This window comes from Sciurus carolinensis, chromosome 12 (genome assembly GCF_902686445.1).
Source record: "Sciurus carolinensis chromosome 12, mSciCar1.2, whole genome shotgun sequence".
NCBI lineage: Eukaryota > Metazoa > Chordata > Mammalia > Rodentia > Sciuridae > Sciurus > Sciurus carolinensis.
In genome coordinates, this window is record NC_062224.1 from 31,295,359 (window position 1) to 31,319,627 (window position 24,269).

Consider the following 24,269-nt stretch of genomic DNA (forward strand, 5'->3'; position numbering starts at 1 on the left):
GATTAACTTCAAACAATAAATCAAGCATGCATATCAAATATGTAAGCACAACCACAAAAAATATTGAATGTATAATTTCTAGACAAGGAAATTAAGTGGATCTTGATCAGTCCACCAGGTGACATAAAAGAAGACACCAATAGAAAGAGTAAGTGTTATAAAAGTCATGATGACCCCTGGGAGTATTCTTTCCATGTTTGAGATCTTCATTTCCCAGGGACCAGGAGTGTTAGCTATTGATGGTCCATCATTGATGGGAGATATCTTGTTTTGGTTTACTCCTTTTCTCTGTTGACAGCATACATTAACTGACTGGTCAGTGAACTTGCAAGTGCCCAGTTCATCTGTGGCATGATGATATGGATCTTCAGAGCCATCTTAGTTCCAGAGCTCCCCATGGGATGAGATGCAGGTTTTGTTCCAAATGCATCACAGTTCAATTTCTTGCTCTGTCAAGTCCTGCTTCCTAAATATCTAACCTCTTAATTCTGCAATCAGCCTTGACATGTATTATTTGTAGGACTTTAAACTCCTTTTGCCTCATTTTCTTCATCTGTAGAATTAGATTGCCATGGTGGTTAATAGGAGGTACCTAATAGTGTTAGATAATATTGTTCTCTCTATATGGAAATGCAATACTAAGAATATTGAAAGAAAAAAGATAAAAGTAGAATAGCTTTGTATTATCTAAGGCTTTGAAAAGAGGTGGTAATGAGGTTTGAACTTGGAAGCTGATTAAGACAGTGTCAAGCAGGAAACAGATGAAATATTAGACTGAATATGAACTAAATCACAAATACATAACAAACTACAAATAATTTGCTAGGGATAGTCTCTAGACAAAAGTAGCAGGAGGTAAGGATGGAAAGAATAGGCTTGTCAATGCAATTTGAATTTTACTCCAGAATACGCAATTTGATATTATTATGCCTTTACAAATAAAGGAATGACAACATCAGACTTGAATTTTTAAAAATATAACAACTAACCACAGTGGCAAGGATATATTAAAAAGCTACAAAATGGGGCTGGGGGTTGTGGCTCAATGATAAAGTGCCTGCCTAGCATGTGTGAGTCCCAGGGTTCAATCCTCAGCACCACATATAAATAAGTAAAATAAAGATCCATTGACAACTAAAAAAGTCTTAAAAATAAAGAGAAAAGATACAAAAATTCCAGAAGCTAGAATATATGCAAAAAACCTATTTCTTTGGTCCAAGCAAAATACAGGACCAGGTTGAACTAGCTCAGAAGCAGAAAAAAGACTGGATGACAGAATTTAGAAAATGTCCAAGGCAAAATAGAAAGAATTTGGGGTGCATAAGTGGAAAGAAAGAAAAAATGTGTCAAAGCCAGTCCCTAAGTGTTCCAGCTTAAGTAAGGGATTGAAAAATGGTAGAATCAAGTTTCATTTTGAACACAATCAGTTTTAGGTATTAGATTTGCAAAAAATTATGTAAGGAGATTAGGCTGAAAGAGGCTAAATTAAACTTCAAACAGGACAATACTGAAAGAGTGGTGTCATTGTACAAGGGAATAGTCATCTATCAGTGTTTCTGGGAAATAATGCTCTATCTGGTTAGGTTAGCATATTGCTTTTCCTTGAAAAACAAACACTTAGACATTGAAGACATAAAAAGTCATAGTACTTCATTCTGAAAACCTGAATGGGGATTTCAATGGACAATTCAGACTGCTTTCCATACATTGTTCATCAATAATTTATAATATGCACAAACAGCCTTCTCAATTAGATTTATATCCATGCATTTAAATTAAGATCCACTTAGTCTGATGCCTCAGATTCTAGCTGAAAAGATGCCAAAAGTTTGGCTTTTAAGTGTTGAGGCTTTGGGTGGATTAATTCATCCACCAGAAGCACAATAATTTCATATGTCCAAGTTCGGATGTATTCGCTACTTCTGAAAGAAACAATAATGACACTATACTGACTTTGAAAATGAATCAAATAGAAGAAAAAATCATAATGCAAAGCCAAATTCAGATTAATTTGCACATATTTGGGACTTAAAAGACTTTTATCATCATTTGACTGAAGCCCTGTTGGAAATTATTTATGAGTAATTTCTAGAAAGTTCTTTTCAAGATGCTCAACTTTGAATTGCACCTAAAGCCCTGATTTGCTTCCCCACATCATATAACAGATTGACTGACTTTCTGTAATTGTGTCTCTGAATCCCCTGTTGGCAGGATAAGTGTAAAACCATCTTTAAATCTACTGAAAACATAAAGCCCAAGATGAAATTTAGTACTTTAACTCTTAACTGAAGAAGACTTGAATGTAGAAGAAGGCAGATAAGAATTAAATGTGAAAAATTCATCTGAATATAAAAGTAATTCATTCTTAGACCTTAAAATGTTTGCCTATAAGAAATTATGCACCTAAAAGTTTCAATAGTACTCTTAAATATCAAATACTTCCAGTGGAAATTTTACAGCAAATATTACTTGTATTTCATTACAAAACTGAGCTTTATTGTCAAAGTGTATTACCATTTTCCACTAAATCAGTGATGGACCTCTTTTTCTGAAAATTCATATTGTACCTTTCATGTTGATGTTTCTCCAAGCAATCAGCATTCACTGAGTTTATAGAGATACTTAAATGTTCTTGATAAAACAAAGGTAAAATATCTTTATAACATATGTAAACAATTATGTTTTAAGAATTATAGAATGTGTTGATGACAAAGGTGGGGCATTCTGGAAAAGATGAATTATGAATATCACTACTTATATACCTGACCAAAATGATCCCCCAAAGATCAATATGACCAATAACTAGTACTATTTTTTTAACAATTCTAATCATCCATTTAAAGTTTCTAAAAATAACCTCTTTTGTTCTATATTTCTCTTTCAAAGGCTAGAATGAGTATCATGTCACTGCATGTCCCCAGATTTCTTTACCAATGCTCTGAGAGATAGGTAAAAAGTCCTATCTTAGAATTCAAGCTCTGATTGCCTGATCAATGCAATCTCAGTAGAGGAAATGCTTTACCAGTTTCAGAGTCTAGATCTTATAAAACTGGAAACTTCCACACTCTCTTGGCATACTCTCTCTTGGAGTCCTATGCTATGAGAAAGTAAATTTGCTCCAAGGAGAAGGACATGTAGAGTAAAAAGCTACAGCCAGCCAATGTCAAGTGGAATAAAGATGAGTCATGGATGCTACAAACATGTCGACTGCTGTTGACCAGCCCCAGGATGTTGCTGGCTGCTGGGTAACCTCATTCGTTGTCCCAGGAGAGAAGCAGTGGCTCTATTAGTAATCATACCCAGGAGACAGCACAGTCGTTCCTCAGGGAGAGCGAGCGTTGCAGCAATGGCTTATCACTCGGGCTGCGGAGCCCACTGTTCCAAGCACAGGGCCCAGGCAGCTTCTGATTCCCCTCCCCTCTTTGATCATACAAGCAGTGGTTTTTCCAGCCAACCTGGGGGATACCCAGACCCAGGAGCCAAGGTGGCCTACAATGTCAACCACTTGCTTGGGGACCCAATGGCCAACGTGGCTATGGCATATGGCAACTTCATTGCATCTCCAAGGACAGTGCACATAGGAGCTACACTGTTTGTGTCTGTGAACAAACTCAAGTATTTTTTTGCTGTGGACACAGCCTATGTGGCCAAGAAGCTAGAGCTGCTTGTCTCCCCCTACACACACAAGAACTGGGAAGTGAAGTACAGTCATGATGCTCCTCTGCCCCCATGGCAAGACCTCAATGCCCCTGACCTCTACATCCCTATGAAGTCCTTCATCACCTACATGCTGCTGGCTGGGGTGGCACTGGGCATTTAGAAAAGGTTCTCTCCAAAGGTGCTGGGCCTGTGTGCAAGGACAGCACTGGTGTGGGTGGTGATGGAGGTACTAACTCTGCTCCTGGCCTCAACCTGGCCACCGTATTCAGTGAACTGAGCACTGTCCACCTACTGGCCTACAGCAGCTACAAATATGTGAGGATGATCCTCAGTGTGCTCACAGGGCTGCTGTTCAGCAGTGATGGCTATTATGCGGCCCTGGCCTGGACCTTGTCTGCACTCATGTACTTCATTGTGCTCTCTTTGCATACAGCAGCCCTAGGCCCTGACAATGTGGGGGACCCAGCCCCTCAGCAGCATTCTCCAGCTCTACCTGACTCTGGGAGCTGCAGCCCTCCAGACCCTCATCACATACTGGTTGACCTTCCACCTGGTCTGATGACTCCTAGCACCAGATGGCATTGATTGCTCCATAAATTGAAAATTTGGTTTCCTTAAAAAAAAAAAAATGAGTCATTTCCAATGAATTCTTCTCAAACTGAAGATTCACAAAAAAAGGCAATCAAAATGCCAAAATGGTCAGTATCATCAAAACAAAGAAAATATCTAGAATTTATGTCTTATATTTTGCATTATGTATTTTAAATTGTTATATATGTGAAGCATCACATATGAATGCATCATATACAGTAAAATTTAAACACACATGAAGAAGTTTACAGCTGATTACATACAATTTAAGATAAGTTTAATAAGCAGGAAATTAAATGGGAAAAATTGTATCAAATTTAATACAGAAGTAAAAAGGTATAGGGACTATGAAAGAAAAACAAAGAGAAATAAAGATTTGTTATGAGAAATGAGGAGTAAACTTTTCCAAAACAGCAAAATGGAGGAATAGGTAGTCTCAGGCCTCACACCCCATGAGGGACAAAGCATCTCTTTGAAAACCTCAGTCCTTGAAAATAAGACTGGGACACATGGAAATATCAAAGAACTAAATATAAATCAAATTAGAAGCATAAGAAAAATTGTCTTACCTTCACTATGCAATTCTTCCTTGAGTCAACACAATGCCAAACAAAAAGGATTTCCCTGGGAGCATACTTTCTTCAGGGGAAAAAGAACAGATGGCAGATATACAGACTCCTATGCATTCTAAGATGCTTCTCAAGAAGCCCAGTCTGGTATTACTTTATGGAGAATATTTTGGGGAATGTCACATGTAGACAACCCAGGGTCAAATAGAAACTAAGAAAGTTGGGAAAGGTCATGCTAATCAGTGAAAAAATCTTGGTGATACTTTTGTGTTCCTGCCAGTTGTTGCATATGGGCCAACTTCAGAGCTTACTTGCAAATCTCAACTGGTTGTCTTCAGAAATGCACTAGGAAGTTCAACCATTTTGAGCCACTGATTAACATAACAGCTCAGAATACAGTCTTGCCAAACTGCAGATCCCAGTTAGTGATCCGAGACAGAGAAGCCACCACAGCCTGACCAGAAGTCGTCATCTATATCTAACCAACAGTTCCCTTGACAGCAGAACCCAGACAGTGGTCTTTCCAGACAACATAACCCAGCCAACAGCTACACCTTACATTAGAGCAAAGGCAATATACAAGATAATTAGAGAATGCACAATAAGCTCTGCCTACCCAGGGTCACCACTAGCATATACTAAATAGTGCAAGTCTCCAATATGTCTATCAGAGGATTTTTTAGCAGAAACTGTACAGTCCAGGAGACAATGGGATGATATATTCTGAGTGCTGAAGAAAAACTACCAACAAAAAATAATTTATTCAGCAAAAGTGCCTTGTAGAAAGGAGGGAGAAATAAAAAACTTTTCCTAATAAATAAAAGTAAGGGAGTTCATTACCACTAGACTTTTCCTACAGGAATTGCTAAAGGGAGTTCTTTAAGCAGAAACAAAAGGCCAATAATTACTAAACATGAAACACACAAACACAAAAAAACCTAATGGTGTTAGTAAAACAGAGCTATATTCAGAATATTTTAGAGCTGTAATGTGTGTAAAGAAATTTTATTCCTAATATAAGAATTAAAAGACAAAACTATTAATAACAACTGTCACTAAAAATGAATTGTCAAGGGATGCACATTATAAAATGTTATAATTTCTGAGACTTAAAAATGTAAAATGGGGGAAATAAGACTGTAGCATTGTTTTATGCAATCCAACTTAAGTTGCTACCAACTTGAAATAAACTGTTACAAATGTAAGACATTCTAGGTAACCCTAAAGGTAACCACAAATAAACAGAAGAAAATCAACGCATACCACTATAGAAAAACATCAAGCCACAAAGGAAGATAGTAAAAGAGAAAGTAGCTACAAAACAACCAGAAAAGCTAATATAATGACACTAGTTAGTGCTTACCTCTAAATAACTGTCTTGAATATAAATGGAAAAAATTCTCCAAAAAAAAAAAAAAAGACACAGTGATTGAATGAATAAAAAAATTAAGACCCAACTATATTCTGCTTATAAAGACTCACCTCACCTTTAAGGACATACATAGACTAAAAGTGGAGAAATAGAAAAAGATATCACAGGTAAATAAAATAAAAAGACATCAGGGCTAGGTAGCTATAGTTACATCAGACAAAAAAGACTTTAAGTCAATACTGCAAAAAGAAGGACATCATACAGTAATAAGGGGGTTAATTCTTTAGGAGCATATTACAATTATAAATCTATAAGTACTCAACTTTAAAATATTCAGATATATAAAAGAAATACTTAAGGATATGAAGAGGAGAGATTGCAGCACTAATAGTAGGGAATCTCACCACTCCACTTTCAACTATGGACAGATCTTAAAAACAGTAAAAGAAACATTGGACTCAAACAATCCTTTAAACCAAATGGACCTTGCAGTTATGTACAGAACATTCCATCTAACAGCAACAGAATGCACATTCTTCTTAAGCACACATGGAGTATTATCTTGAATAGATCACATATTAAGACACAGAAAAGATCTCAAAAATTAAGAGACTGAAAGTATGTTGAGTACATATTCTTCACTTGAAATCAATAAGGAATTTTAACAAGCTCACAAATCCATAAAAATTAAACAAACTCAGAACAATCAACCAATGGCTCAAAGAAGAAATGAGAATACGTATAAGCTAATACCTTTAAAAAATTAAAATGGAAGCATATAATACCAAAACTTATGGAATAAAGTAAAAGCAGTTCTAAGAGGAAAATTTGTAGCAATAAACATCCACATCAATAAAGAAGTATATTAACTTGATATTCAAGGAACTAAAACATGAAGAAGAAATTAAACCTATGTTAGCAGAAAGAAGGAAATAATAAGATTAAAGTAGAAATAAAATAGAAACTGGAAAAATAATGCAGATTGACAAAACAGACTTTTGTTTTTAAAAAGATTTTAATACTTGAAGAAAGCTGTAGCTAGACTAATAAGAGAGAAGGCTCATAATGTAACAGAAAATAAGAGACAACAATGATAACAGTAATATGAAATATCATTAAAGACTACTATAAACATTTATGTTCATCAAATTGGATGACCTAGAAGTAATGGAGAAATTCTTAAATAAATATGACCTAACAAAACCAAATCAGGAAGAAATAAAAATTCTGAACAGACTAATAATGAGTAAGAATATCAAATCAATAATAAAAAGTCCAACATCAAAGAGCAACTTTATGGCATTCTGACTGAATTTTATAAAAATTTTAAGAAAAACTAATACCAATCCTTCTCAAACTCCTTCAACAAATTGAAGATGAGGAAGTAGTTCTGAACTCATTTTTACAAATCTAGCATTATCTTAGTACTAAAGCCATACCAGTACAATGCAAGAAAATAAAATTGTAGGCCAGTATTCTTTAATATCATAAATGCAAAAATTTTTTTTGAGGGGTGTAGACATTTTTATTGACAAGGTCTTCAATGTATCTATGAGAAGATGAAGCAAGATTACTAGAGAGTGATCCAAGGGGATGAGAGATCAGAACATTGAAAGAACTTTTCAAAGGAAAGTCTTCTTAACATTAATCTTTACCACATGTACATATTTCAACAAACAGAAGATCCAGTGTGTTCAAAAGTAAAAATTCCATATTTTAAAGAAATAGTGAAACTGAAGATTACTTTTGCCTGTTTTTTACAACTGTAGCTATATAATAATAATACATATTTAGGTGTACAATGTTTCCATACACATATATGGTCTATAATGATCAAATCTGGTTTATTAGCAAATCTGTCACCTCAAACACTTATTTTTTTTAATTTTTATTGTAAACAAATGGGATACATGCTGTTTCTCTGTTTGTACATGGAGTAAAGGCATACCATTTGTGTAATCATACATTTACATAGGGTAATGTTGTTTGATTCATGTTATTTTTCCCTCCCCCCCAACCCCTCCCAACCCTCTTTTCCCTCTATACAGTCCCTCCTTCCTCCATTCTTGCCCCCTCATCCCATTATATGTCATCATCCACTTATCAGCAAGATCATTCTTCCTTTGGTTTTTTGAGATTGGCTTATCACACTTAGCATGATATTCTCCAATTTCATCCATTTGCCTGCAAATGCCATAATTTTATCATTCTTTATGGCTGAGTAATATTCCATTGCATAAATATACCACAGTTTCTTTATTCATTCATCAATTGAGGGGCATCTAGGTCGGTTCCACAATCTGGCTATTGTGAATTGAGCAGCTATGAACATTGATGTGGCTGCAACTTTGTAGTATGCTGATTTTAAGTCCTTTGGGTATAGGCCGAGGAGTGGGATAGCTGAGTCAAATGTTGGATCCATTCCAAGATTTCTGAGGAATCTCCACACTGCTTTCCAGATTGGCTGCACTAATTTGCATCTTTTAGAAGAAAAAGTAGGTCCCAATCTTCAACATGTCAGCTCAGGATCAAACTTCCTTAACAGGACTCCCATAGCACAAGAAATAAAAGCAAGAATCAATAACTGGTATAGATTAAAACTAAATAGCTTTCTCTCAGCAAAGGAAACTATCAGCAATGCGAAGAGAGAGTACAGAGTGGGAGAAAATCTTTGCCACTCATACTTCAGATAGAGCACTAATCTCCAGAATGTATAAAAAACTCAAAAAACTCTACACCAAGAATACAAATAATCCAATCATAAATGAGCTAAGGAAATGAACAGACACTTCACAGAAGATCTATAAGCAATCAACAGACATGAAAAAATGTTCAACTTCTCTAGTAATAAGAGAAATGTAAATCAAAACTACCCTAACATTCCATCTCACCCCAATTAGAATGGTGATTATCAAGAATACAAGCAACAATAGGTGTTGGCGAGGATGTGGGGAAAAAGGTACACTCATACATTTCTGGTGGGGTTGCAAATTAGTGCAAAAATTCTTAAAATATTAAAAAACTAAATTCAACAGCAAATTAAAATTATCAAATCCCACCATCAAATCAAATGGAACTTACCTTGGGGATGCAAGATGGTTCAATATACACAAATCAAAAAATGTGATATATCACATTAACAGAATGAAGAAAAATCCATATTCATCTCATTAGATGCAGAAAGGAAATTAACAAAATTCAATATCCTTCCATGGTAAAAATGATCAACTATAAAAAAATTAACAAGACTAATAAATTAAAAGATATCCCATTTTCTTGGAATGGAAAATTTAATAATATCACCTATACCAAAGTGATCTATAAACTTTACATAATTCTTTTCAAAATTCCTATGTTATTTTTCATATAAAATGAAAAAATCTTAATATTTATTTGGAAATTCCCCAACATATACACATACACAACAACAACAAGAACAACAAATTGGCAAGGTAATCTTGAGGAAAAACAAAAAAATCTTAAAAAATTTTGTTACCTGATTTCAAATCACATCACAAAGCTATGAAAATTAAAACAGCATGTTACTAGCAAAAATACATAATAATAGTAAACACATCAGTCAGTGAAATAAAAGGGAGCCTAGAAATGTACTCACTGTTTGGTGAATTGGATTTCGACAACAATGGCAAGAATACAAAACAGGAGGAGGATAGTCTGAAATTAAACCCTCATCTCACCTCATATACCAAACAATTAATTCATAAGGGATTAAATATTAAATACTTAATTGTAACACCAGAAAATGTAAAACTATAAGAAGAAAATCTGACATTGGTCTTGGTGATGAGTTTTTGATTATGAACCCAAAAGCCTAGGGAACAAAAGCAAGAATAAACAAATGGGATTGCATCCAACTAAAAAGTTTCTTCAAATCAAAGAAAATAGTTAACAATGTGAAAGGACAACCTATAGATTGGTAGAGTATTCACCAGCTACACATCTGATAAGGCATCAATACCCAAAATGCATGAGGAATGAAAATAACTACAGCAAGAAAAATAAGAAAACTTAAAAATGGGTTAGGGACATGAATAGATATTTCTCAAAAGAAGACATGCAACGGGTCCATATATATTTTTTCAAAATGTCCAGGATCACTAATAATCAAAGACATGCAAATTAAAATAATATAATACCTTATTTCACTCCTGTAAGAATGGTTATTATTAAAAAGATGTAAGATGACAAATGTCAGCAAGGATGTAGGAAAGGATATTTTAAATTAATTCAGCCATTAGAGAAATCCATATAAATGTTCCTCAAAAACTAAACAATAGATTTACTGTATGACTCAGCAATCTCATTTCTGGGCATTTATCTGAAATATATGATGACATATTGTCAAAGAGATGCCTAGACTCCCATTTTCATTGCAGCACTATTTGTAATAGCCAAGCCATGGAATCAACCTAAATATTCATTGACAGAGAAATGGATAAAAAAATGTGGTTTATATACACAATAGAATACTATTTATCTTTTAAATAGATGGGAATTCTATCATTTGTGAGTACATAGGCATAATTTGAGAACATTATGGGAAGTGAAATAGGCCAGTCACAGAAAGACAAATTCTTTATATTCTCACATGTGGAATCCAAATCTGTGGAACTCAAAGAAGCAGAAAGTAATATGATGGAATCACAGGCTGGGGGAACAAGGAAAATGAGGACATGTTGTGAGCATGCTATGTCATTAACATAGACCAAACACACTTATATCTTTCCACAGTGTCAGAATTTATTGAATAAATTCACAGGCTACAACACTTGTATCAGCGGCAGTTCACTGAATACTGTGGGTCACCTGGTTGTCATAAGCCAGGAAATCACAGTTCTTTTATTCCAATATTAATTTTGAATATTTATAACATTCAAATCACATATCAGATTTCACAATTATACACACACACACACACACACACACACACACACACACACACACATTGCAGAATGACTAAGGAAGATCAAGGCAATCACAGGGGTTCAGGAGACTGAACTGTGAGCAGGGGCAGAGAGCAGATGTGAGAATGCAAAGAACCTCTAAAGCGGGAAAGATGAGATTACCAAACAGCCAAAGAACTTGTTCAGGGCACAGAGCTGTAAAAGTGTCAGAGATTATTCTAGGTAAAGATCTGAAGGGATGGCAGTGTCAGCTTGGAACTTCCAAGGTCATCACAGGCAAGAGAAACTAAGCTCTGCTGAAGCCCAAGGACAGCAATTTGGAGGTTTGTCCTGTGGTGATTTTCCTGGGCAAGTCTCAGGTGATGGAGTCAGGGTGCTGCCATGTCCAGTTTTAGAATGCCCATGTTTTTATGGTCTCAAGTGAGTAAGCTGCATCATTTTGTGATCAGATATGTTTGATTAGCTCATGGGTCAGTTTTTCCCATATGAGTTTGATACACCCACAAATCCATATGCTTCTGGTTAATCTGATAAGTTCACAGGTAGTCATTTTTCTTCTCAGGATTATTTTTTTTTGTCAGTTTGTGTCTTATGGTTATGCCAGGCAGATGGTCATCATTTACTTGTGCAAAAGAGGTACAGACATTCCACCTCAGCACTTAAACTCAAAATAGAGTAACTTATGGCAAACTACTGCTTTACAAAATGGAGTAATTAAGGTTTTGGCACAGCCTAAAAACTGCTTTCTATGCATTGTGTAGTATTCAGAGCAGAGAACAGCCTGCTCTCCATACAAGATAATGGTCAAAAGACACAAATTCTCACACAAAAGGGTTTCTTTCCTTTTCTTTTTCTTTTTTCTTTTTTTTTTTTTGTAGCTCTAGTGCACAGTGTAGTAAATATAGTAAATGGTAGTATACTGTACACTTTTGAAATTTATTTATTTCAAATGTTCTCCCTACAAAAAAGATACATATTTGAGATGATGAATATGTTGATTATCTTGATTGAATTACCCTACATGGTATTCACAAATTATAACCTCAATTTGCACCCTATGAATATATACAACTATATTTATAATTTTTTAAAAAAGGTGGAATAGGTAATATTTGAACTCACAGTGACTGAAATGTCCAGAAATTTAGAAAGACATATATTTTCCTTTAAAAATTCCAAAGTGTATGCAACAGAATGAAATTAAACCCCTATCTCTCACCCGGCACAAAACTCAACTCAAAATGAATCAAGGAACTCAGAATCAGACCAGAGACCCTGCATCTTATAGAAGAAAAAGTAGGTCCAAATCTTCAACATGTCGGCTTAGAATCAGACTTCCTTAACAGGACTCCCATAGCACAAGAAATAAAAGCAAGAATCAACAACTGGGATAGATTCAAACTAAAAAGCTTTCTCTCAGCAAAGGAAACTATCAGTAATGTGAAGAGAGAGCTTACAGAGTGGGAGAAAATCTTTGCCACTCATACTTCAGATAGAGCACTAATTTCCAGAATATATATATATATATATATATATATATATATATATATATAAACTCTACACCAAGAATACAAATAATCCAATCAATAAATGGGCTAAGGAAATGAACAGACACTTCACAGAAGGAGATCTACAAGGAATCAACAGATATATGAAAAAATGTTCAACATCTCTAGTAATAAGAGAAATACAAATCAAATCTACCCTAAGATTCCATCTCACCCCAATTAGAATGGCGATTATCAAGAACACAAGAAACAATAGGTGTTGACGAGGATGTGGGAGAAAAGGTACACTCATACATTGCTGGTGGGGTTGCAAATTAGTGCAGCCACTCTGGAAAGCAGTATGGAGATTCCTCAGAAATCTTGGAATGGAACCACCATTTGACCCAGCTATCCCACTCCTTGGCCTATACCCAAAGGACTTAAAATCAGCATACTACAGAGATACAGCCACATCAATGTTTATTGCTGCTCAATTCACCATAGCCAGATTGTGGAACCAACCTAGATGTCCTTCAATTGATGAATGGATAAAGAAACTGTGGCATATATGTGTACAATGGAATATTACTCCACCATAAAAATGATAAAATTATGGCATTTGCAGGCAAATGGATGAAATTGGAGAATATCATGCTAAGTGAGATAAGTCAATCTCAAAAAAACCAAAGGACGAATGATCTCACTGATAAGCGGATGATGACATATAATGGGGGGTGGGAGGGGTTAGTGTTAGGTTTAGGGTTAGGTTGAAGGAGGGTGGCAAGAATGGAGGAAGGACTGTATAGATGGAAAAGAGGGGTGGGAGGGGTGAGGGGAAGAAAAAAATAACAGAATGAATCAAACAACATTACCCTATGTAAATTTATGATTACACAAATGGTATGCCTTTACTCCATGTACAAACAGAGAAACAACATGTATCCCATTTGTTTACAATTAAAAAAAATAAAACATTAGGTTATAACCCAAACTAGAAAAAAAAATTCCAAAGTGTTGAAAGTTGTTTAAGCAGAAGGAGATCCACATCCAGAATAGTTCAAGGTCAAGTCATGAAAGACAACAAGGAAATCTTAAAAGTAGCTCAAGGAAAACCACTATTTACTTGTGAATGAACTCAAACTGATAACCTACCCAACACAGTGGTTTTATTAACTCTAAAGTAAAAGGAGATAGCAAAATACCATGTCCCCAAAAGTCCCCTTTCTGTTCCCCAAAACCTAACCATCTTAAGGGAAAAATGAGAATAAACCAGAGCTGAAAAGTCCAGATACATATTAACTTAAAGAACACTGGCTTTGTCTTGTGCACACTGATAACTAGGGTGAATTGGTGCTATCTGTAGAAAGCTACCTTCTTGCATGCTTTTCATTAAAGTTACAATTTATGATACTGGTCATGCAAGCTAACTAAGCAAGCTAATGCTGATGACATCACTGCTACTGCAGACTATGTGACATATAATGTAAATCCTTCTCTGATTGGGGTACTAGGTAGCTAGTCAGCCATGAATGGGTGAGCAAGGAAAGACAATAAAGGGCCACTGAATACCACAGGGAGCCATATCTGACACAGAAGCACCTGGAAGATGGGGGTTTGGAATGTTAAAGCCTCCAGCAGTCACAATTACTCCTAGTAAGAAAAGTTACTGTTTCAAGATCACGTCACACCCTGCCAGGTGGCTTTGACCCTCCCTTATCACAAACCGCAACCAAACATCACCCTGAAAAGAAAAACATCAAGACCCTCACAAAGAAAGCTTGCTGAGGGCTATTCAAATAGTGATAAACTATTTAAGGGAGTAGGAAATTGAGATAAAAAGAGGGGGACTCACTTTTCTTAAAAAAATCCTACCTATGAGCTGCTCACTCTGTCCTCTCTTGAAGACAGTCCATGCAGTTTCTATGTTGTCAGTCAGAAGTCTAAGTCCCCCCCCTGGGTGTGACTCTGGAAACATTCCTCAGAGCCCCAATAAAACTGGAGGGCAGAAGGGCATGACATCCTTCTCTCTGAGAGGACTCACTCTTTCACTTGAAGTGTCCCCTTTTCCTCTTTCCTATCCCTTCTAATATATATATTAGGGTGATCCTCTGAGGACATGTCTGAAATCTTTTGGGCATGTTTACAAGAACTAGTGAGAAGGGACTGCCTTTCTGCCTCAACTTCCGGCCGGGCAGGTCTCAAGTCCCACAACAGGGTGGATGAGGAAATGAGGGTCCTGTGGAAAGAATATATGTCACTCATCTAGCAGGTCTCCAGTGAACAAAGCACCAGGAGGGAAAGGAAGCACTGCTTGGCAAAGCACCTCCAGGGACAGAGGGCTATATGCCAGTCCATTACCATTGAACTCTCAGAGCAGTCACTGCTCTCTTGTAAACTTTTGCAATAAATCCTATGGCTCCCATACTGTCTTGTCTCCTGGCACTTTCTTTGGTTCTTTGGCCTGTCTTTCTCAGTTTTCAGAATGTGGGCAAATTATAGGGGTACCTTCAAAAACTCCCATAATGACCTATTGAACCTCACTAGAATAGTAAACAATAAACAAAAGGAAGAAAAATGACCCCTGAAGGAAACTCTTGGATTCTGAAATAAATTTGGAATAAATTAAGTGATCAAAAATGTAGGTAAAAATAAACAAAAATTGATTGCATAGCACAGGTACAATAATGCTTAATTGGTTAGAATTTTTGGAAATCTCCATAGAGGTTAAGTCTAGATGACATTAATGTTCAAGATTAGAAAGGGAATGATGACCTTAATTAAAACATTTTCAGGTCTTCGATAGCAAAGTACAAAAGAATTTAAGAAGTTAACATCTTCAAGGAATTGTAAAAATAGAATGAGAAAAAAATGATAACTCTAAGCAAGGGTAAAAGAAAATAAACTTAGAGCTGTTTTTATTTGCATTTCTCTAATTACTAGGGGTGTTGAACACTTTTTTATATATATTTTTATCTTACTCCAATTAGAATGGCTATTATCAAGAACACAAACAATACTAGATGTTGGCGTGGTTGAAGGGGAAAAGGCACATTTTACATTGCTGGTAGAGTTGCAAATTGGTACAGCCACTCTGGAAAGCAGTATGGAAATTCCTCAGAAAACCCACCTTTTGACCCAGTTATCCCACTCCTCATTTTACATTCAAAAGACTTAAAATTATCAGTAATGCAGTCAAATCAATGTTTATAGCAGCTTAATTCACAATAGCTAGATTGTGGAACCAAACTAGATGTCCCTTGACAGATAAATGGATAAAGAAACTGTGGCATATATACACAATGGAATATTATTCAGCCACAAAGAATAATATTATGGTATTTGCAGATAAATGGATGGAGCTGGAGAATATCATGCTAAGTAAAATAAACCAATCCCAAAAAACAAAAAACCAATGTTTTCTCTGAAAAGTGGCTGATGATACATAATGGTGGTGGGGGTTGGGGGGTGAGAGGAAAATGGAGGAACTTTAGATTACATAGAGGGAAATGAGAGGGAGGAGGGGGCAGGGGTATGAAACATGGCGGAATGAGACAATCATTACCCTATATTCATGTACGATTACACAAATGGTATGAATCTACATTGTATACAACCCTAGAAATGAAAAGTTGCACCCCATTTATGTACGAGTCAAAATTCAGTCTGTAAAAATTTAAAAAAGAAAAAAAGAAAATAAGCATAAAATCATAAGCAGAAAATAAATAAATGAATAGGTAGAACAAATACTGAATATAATAAATATAAACTACTTCAACAATCTTAGCAGAATTAAACTAGATATCAATAGCAAAACAGTGTCAGATAAATCTCCTCAATATATGCGATTTAGAAAATATTTTGAATCAAAGAAAGATGAAAATACAAATGGTAAAATTTATAAGATGACCATGGATACACAGTAAGAAGGTAATATGAAAATGGAGGCAGAGATTGGAGTTATGCCCTTTACCAGGAATCCCAGCAATTTTCAACAAGGAAGCTAAGACAGACATATGGATTGTTTCTCCCTCAGAGCCAATAGAAGATATCAACTCTACCAAGTCCTTCATTTCAGACTTCTCACTTCCTCAGCTCTATAGAACCAGTTTGAGTATAATCAGAAAAATATTTTACAGCTATAAACAAACGTAGCAATGGAGGAAGGTGGCAGAAGAGCATTGGAAATGGACCCAGAGTTTAACAGAAACTGAGAGAATTGCATAGAGAAGGTTTCTCTATACAAATATTTAAGTATGACAAGAGTTGTCACTTGAGGAGGAGTTTGTTTCTAGTATTACAATAATTCATTGGTTTTATATTTGAAAAAAATGCTGTAAATGGTTTTGACATGAAATAGGCACTCTTCCTTGTTTTACTGAGTTGTGTGTCAAGAGATTGTCAGAAATTACCAAGTATCTAACACAGGGCAAGATTCCACTGGACCATCCTATAGTGTCACCATGAAAGAGAAGATGGCAAGATATCTTTGGATTGATGTTATGCAAGTTTATTCTAAATGCATTAAAATTGGGCAAATGTGATCTCCACTGGAAAACTTAAGATTCTGAGCTAGATTATGGGCTCTAACTACAAAGAGTGATATGATGTGATAAAAGATATGTGGCATTTCCTTTAAAAATTATTCTTAGATCACTGGTTGGTCGCAGTCACGGAGTGAGCTGATGGGTGAGTCAGGCCACCTATCACGAAGGTAGCAGGTGGGCACCCAACCCACCTACCTTGTGAGTTAGGCAGCAGGCAGCCAACCCACCCAACCACCAGGCCAAAGACAGATAACATCACTGAGTGACCCCACCCAACTACCATGCCAAGGTCTACTGCCATTGTGGAGCAAGCCGGCAGACAAGCCAGCCCACTTGCATTGTGGAGCTAGTCAGAGGCTCCTTTATAGGCTGGTGCAGGCAGTTTGAATTATTCCTGAGGGCATGGCCATCATCATTGGAAAGGCAACTCCCTTCCTGAGACACCTACAGGAGGCTAGAGGACCTTTGACAAGACCCAGGATTCAAGAAGAGGAGGTATTGAGAGACTTGGGACCAACTCAGAGCCACCAGGTGAGTCTCTCCCAGATGGGGCAGTAGTCCCAAATCACAGGGAACTTCCTGGAGTAGAGTGGCCCAGTGAGACTCCCCTGCTGGAGCCAAGAACCCAGTCAGTCAGGAGCATTGCAGAGGAGGGCTGCACAGCGAGAGGCTTTGATGCAGAGTGAGGGTCCAAGGCCCAGGCAGTAGCTCCGCTCCCCAGGGAACATAGCAGAGGAGGGTCACTCAGTGAGGGAATCCCTCACAGGGCCAGGATCCTCAGCCTAGGTGGTAGGTCAGGACCCTTGGGAACATTGCAGAGAGGGCTTCCCAGTCCAGGTGGTAGTTCTGGACCAAAGGGAGCTTCTCAGAGGACAGCTGCCCAGCAAAACTTTCCCAATGGGTGAGTCTTCCCTGCTGGGTGAGGCTTTCCCATCAGAGCAGTAGAAACAGAGGCACAGGCCCAGATCAGACATGACCCAGTCTAATGTCTAGTCCTCTTTGGCTGACCATCAGTCAACAAGTGGAGGCGCCTCTGCCCACTGACAGGAAATATACCCCACCTGAAGGGCACGACCCCTAGAGGGACAGCTTCCTAGTGAAGCACCACATTATCAAGTTCCTCCAAGACTTCAGGCTACTGAAGGCTAAGAAGTGAGTTACTGGAAATCTACAGAGACAATATTAGTCAATAGAGGAAATCTGCAATATCCCAGAGTTTCAGTACTAGAGGGGTAGATACCTGAGCAATATGAGAAAACAAGGAAAGAAAATGTCCCAAACAAACCTAGATGGTATAGCAATAAAATCCAATGACAAGCATGGTAGAAGAAATGTCAGAAAGGGAGTTCAGAATGTACATAATTAAAATGATCAGGGAAGTAAATGAGGAGAAGAAAGAGCAAATGCAGGCTTTGAATGATCACACCAATTGACAGTTAAAAGAGCAAATACAGGAAGCAAATATCAATTCAATAAAGAGTTAGAGATATTGAAAAAAAAAACAAACAGAAATCCTTGAAATGAAGGAAAAAATAAACCAAATTAAAAACTCCAGGAAAAGCATAAACAATAGGATAGAAAACCGGGAAGACAGAACCTCAGACATTGAAGAAAAAATATTTAATCTTGAAAACAAAGTTGACCAAACAGAGAAGATGGTAAGAAATCATGAACAGAATCTACAAGAATTATGAGATATCATGAAAAGGCCAAATTTAAGAATTATTGGGATAGAGGAAGGCACAGAGAAACCAAAGGAATGAGTGATCTATTCATTGAAATAATATCAGAAAATTTCCCAAATCTGAAGAATGAGGAATGAAATGGAAAATCAAGTACAAGAGGCTTACAGAACTCCAAATACACAAAATTACAACAGACCCACACCAAGGCACATTATAATGAAAACACTTAATATACAAAATAAAGACAGAATTTTAAAGGCTGTGAGAGAAAAGAATCAAATTACATTCAGGGGGGAAACCAATACAGATATTAGCAGATTTTTCAATCAAGACCCTAAAAGATAGAAAGGCCTGGAACAACATTTTTTAAGCCCTGAAAGAAAACAAATGTCAACCGGGAATCTTATACCCAGCAAAACTTACCTTCAGATTTGATGATGAAATAAAATCCTTCCATGATAAAGAAAAGTTAACACAATTTACAAAAAAAAAAAAAAAAAAAACTGCCGGCATTACAAAATATTCTGAGCAAAATATTCCATGAGGAAGAGATGAAAAACAATGATGTAAATCAGCAAAGGGAGGAACTTCCCTAAAGGAACAATCAAATAAAGGAGAAAATAAGTTGTGTCAAAAAAAAAATGAGTCAAATGACCAGGAATACAAATCATATTTCAATAATAACCCTGAATGTTAATGGCCTGAACTCATCATTCAAAAGACATAGGCTGGCAGATTGGATTAAAAAGAAAGATCCAGCAATATGCTGCTGCAAGAGACTCATCTCAGAAAAAAACATCCACAGATTAAAGGTGAAAGGATGGGAAAAAACATACCATGCACATGGACACAGCAAAAAAGCCAGAGTATCCATCCTTATATCAGGTAATGTGGACTTCAAGCCAAAGGTAGTCAGAAGGGATAAAGAAGAACTTTTCATACTGCTTAAGGGAAGCATAAATCAGCAAGACATACCAATCATAACTACCTATGCCCCAAACATTGGCTCATCTATGTACGTCAAAAAAATGGTTCTCAATTCCAGAAATCAAATAGACCACAACACAATAATACTAGGTGATTTTAACACACCTTTCTCACCATTGGACAGATCCTCCAAACAAAAATTGAATGAATCCTTATGTGAAGACTGATTAGCCAGATATTTCTGCCTCTAAAGGTGAGTTGAAAGGCCCCTTGGAAAATCATACCAAGAGAATTTCTGAATGCAGCCTAGTTGTAAGGCAGCAAAAAGGAGGTGGGGTCTGGCAGGTGGAGTGAGCACAGGCCCTTGCTAGCCCTTTCCAGGCATCCATCCCATATGCTGAGTGATTGACTGTCCTCTCTAGGGATCACAGCAGCCAGCCACCTCCACTTAGAAGTCAAACATCCCAGGTTCTTTTAATTGGGTTTTTAGAGTGAACTTTTAGAACATAAACTAGATCATGACATTCTCTTGCTTAAATTTTCCAGTAAATTCGTATTACATATAAAATACAATACAAACTCTTTTCTCTGGTATACAAGCCTATATTCAACCTGGCTCTTGCCTAGATATCAGCAACAATTTATTCTTCTCAAGGCACACCGGTTTTTGTTCTGTTCCTAAAATTCACAATCTCATTCTTACCCATGCTAGGACTAGAGAAGTTTTATTTCTTCTTTTCAAATCTATACATCTTTTATTTGCTTTTATTTTTTTATTTACCTTTTACACTTGTTAGGATGTCTAGGGTGATGTTGAATAAGAGTGTGACCATTGATATCTTTGCCTTGTTTTTGATCTTATGATGTTAGTTGTAGGTTCCATAGAGAAAACCTTAGGGATGTTAAGAATGGTCCCTAATTCTTAATGACAATTATCAAAATTATAAGCAATAATAACCTTTGACAAGGATGTGGGGGAAAAGGTGCATTCATACTTTGCTGGTGGAACTACAGATTGCTGAAACCACTCTGGAAAGCAGTATTGTGATGCCTCAGAAAATTTGGAATGGAACCACCATTTGACCCAGCTATCCCACTCCTTGGTTATCCCCAAAGGACTTAAAATCAGCATACTACAGTGACTTCCCACATCAATGTTTATGGCAGCTCAATTCAACTAAACTATGGAACCAACCTAGATGCTCTTCAACAAATGAATGGGGAAAGAAACTATGGTATATATACACAATGGAATATTGCTCAGCCTTAAAAAATAATGAAATTATGGCATTTGCAGGTAAATGGATGGAACTGGAGAATATCATGCTAAATGAAATAAGCCAAACCCAAAAAAAAACAAAGGATGAATGTGTTCTCTGATAAGTGGTTGCTGATCTGTAATGGAGGTGGGTAGGGAAGAATGAAGGAACTTTGAATTGGGCACAGGGAGTGAGGGGAAGGCAAGTGTGGGGGTAGGAAGGATGGTGAAACCAGTCAGACATTATTATCCTATGTACATGTATGATTATATAACTGGTGTGACTCTGTATTATGTACAGCCATTATCCTATGTACACAACTGGTGTGACTCTGTATTATGTACAGCCAGAGAAGTTGTGCTCCATTTGTGTACAGTGTGTCAAAATACATTCTACTGTCATGTATAACTAATTAGAACATTTTTTTAAAAAAAATAAAGTTTAAAAAAGCAAGGCACAAAAAGTACATTGAAAAGGAAGATTTTATATGGATGACTTGATGATAATGAAGACAATGACAGTTCATTATGGTGTGTTCCTAAGGTCTCTGTGAAGTGGAATGTGGAAAGCAACCTAGAGTGTGACCCAATATCACTAAGAGCAAACCTGAAGAGTCAACATACATAACTCCTCAGGCTTGCCCAAAACCCATGCTCAGGGAACACATGAGGAATGTACTGTACTCTGTCCAACCCTTTCCCATCCTCAACTGGGAATCTAATGTTATACCAGTCATTCCACTCATAACTCTATAACATTTGCCAAGTCACTTAGTCTCTGCATGTCCTAGCTTTTTCATTTTTTTTTCCTAGAAGTACCCCTATGTGGATTTGCAGATAAGGGTTCAGGTAAATAACCATGAAGAACAGTTTTTTTGTTGTCAATATTTTAAATTAATTTTAAAATTTGTTCTAATTAATTATACTTGACAGTAGAATACACTTATGCATTTTGATAATTCATACATAAATGGAGTATAATTTCTTGCTTTTCTGATTATACATATTGTAGAATCACATCGGTTGTGCAGTCATATGTACATGAGGTAACAATGTCTGTTTCACTCTATTATATGCAAGAACAGTTTTAATCTATAGTTTATGTAGTTCTACAGCATATATCATGAATCAATTATTTCTGTACATAATTACTTCTGGGAATGATTGTAAATTCTAGAGACTCTTATTTGAGAGTCTTATCTGCTATTCCTGTAAACAGAAAAATGTGCATGCCTACCACTGGAGAGCCTCAGCATCTCCTCTTGTGACAGAAGTGACCACTTCTCAATTTTGTCCCCAAAATTGAAGATGAAAGTCATGGTTGCAGATGATAGGAGAATTAAAACAATGTTGCATTTTTCACTTTAATTTTACAGAAAGAAGTATATTATTTGGCAATTAGTTTTTAAAAAAATACTAAGCATATTTTAAAAATTGTTCTTACTGATGTTTCTGAGGGATCAAAATAGTTTGATAAGATTACAATTGTTGATAAAAAATGTTTATCATCTTAATACTAAAAAGGTATATGAATAAAGTTCACATATATTTAATAAAATTCAACAGTTCTGATATGCACACTTAAATGTCTGACTTTTTTTTTTTTTTTTTTTTTTGCTCTTTAGTGATCGTAAATATCCTTGTTTCCTATGTGGTAGAATTTTATAAATATAAAGACATTGATGTCTGTGGTAAACAATGGCCCATAGGCCAAATCCAGTCCACCTCCTGTTTTGATCAGTCTATAAATTAAAAGGTTTTTTTCCTCTTAACATTTTTAATGGCTTTAAATATCAAGATATGGTATTTCTTTGCACATAAAATTTTATGAAATTCCAATTTCACTGACCATAGATAAAATTTTATTGCAACACACTTCAGTCATTTCCAGAAGAGCTCATTCATTGCAATAGAGACTTACTGTTTGCAATATTCTAATTGGCTCATTACAAAATAATATTCTTGACCTCCTGATCTATGACATTTTTCTCACATCTGAAATTTCCTATCTCTGCTTTTTGCCTTTCATCTTATTTTCTCTCCTAAAAGTTGTTAAAACAAAAATGTTAACATTACTTTATATAATCATTTGCTTTATTTACTACATATAAAGATTAGTGGAAAATGTCAAGGTAATAGTGCTATTTAATATTTAGCAGATGAGAGGTGGCTATGGAACCTATAGAACCTGTGGTGGTGGAACACATTCTTCATGCTATTTCATAAAATATTTTATGTCCCTTAAAACTATGGGGTAGACACTACTTTGTTACCCAATTTAAAACATAGCAGTCAATTAAAAGAACTAATACTATATATTTTAAAAATTACTTCAGAATTTATTTCAGAATTTGTATTCTTTAGTTATTAAAACTGGTCATTCTTTCTCATATTTAGTGTGACTATTTAGGCTTCATTGTATTGGTTTTGCAATACAATATGTACAATCAGAAAAAAGAGAAATTGTACTCCATTTAATATGATTTATCAAAATGCATAAATGCATTCTACTGCCAGGTATAATTAATTAGAGCAAATAAAAAAATTAATAAAAAAAGAATAAAGTCCTATCCATTTACGACCAAAAAAAAAAAAAAATAGAATTTAAAAAAGTGGTGGCTGATTAGCTCAGTGGTAAAGCACCAATGTTCAATCCCCAGAACTGCAAAAATAAACAAATAAATAAACTACATCAAATTTATTTGTGAGTATCTGCGCATCAGTTCATTTCTTTTCACTCTATTATATTTCCTGGCCCCACCACGTTGATGTTTATCTGGACTTGAGAAGAGCTCTGTGAGACTCAAGATTGATGTATTCACGCCCTTTTCCATTTTGTTCTTCACACTACACCAGCATACATGTTGAAGAAAGCTAATCTGGTCACACACCTTGGTGTCATGTTTCCCAATTCAATCGTCACCTAAGCCAGGGCTGCCCTGCAGGCTCCCCTGCCCTGAACTGTCAACAACCATCATTCCCTATGGCTGGTAGGGCCCTAGAAGAGACTGCTGAGTCGCCAAAATCCCGGAAGAGCCCAGACCTGGAGGAGCGGTTTGGGAGAGCAATGCCGTTGTCACCGGTGCTAGGCGTGGTGACCCACGCTACCTCCCGCAGCCCTCGGATTCTCCTGGGTCAACTGAAGCTGGTGGGGGCTAACTGCCTGCAGCACGATCTGAGTGACCTGGTAGCCATGAGGCCTGGTGCGGCCGAAGGAGGAAAGCGCCACCTGGCGGGCCTGGAGGGTAGTG

At 36.4% G+C, this 24,269-nt stretch overlaps 2 pseudogenes; both read left to right on the forward strand.

The window, feature by feature from the left end:
* The window catches only part of LOC124962348 (soluble calcium-activated nucleotidase 1-like), a 914,602-nt pseudogene that overhangs the window by 727,896 nt on the left and 162,437 nt on the right, over window positions 1–24,269 (forward strand).
* LOC124962352 (protein YIF1A-like) lies at window positions 3,347–4,219 on the forward strand (annotated as a pseudogene).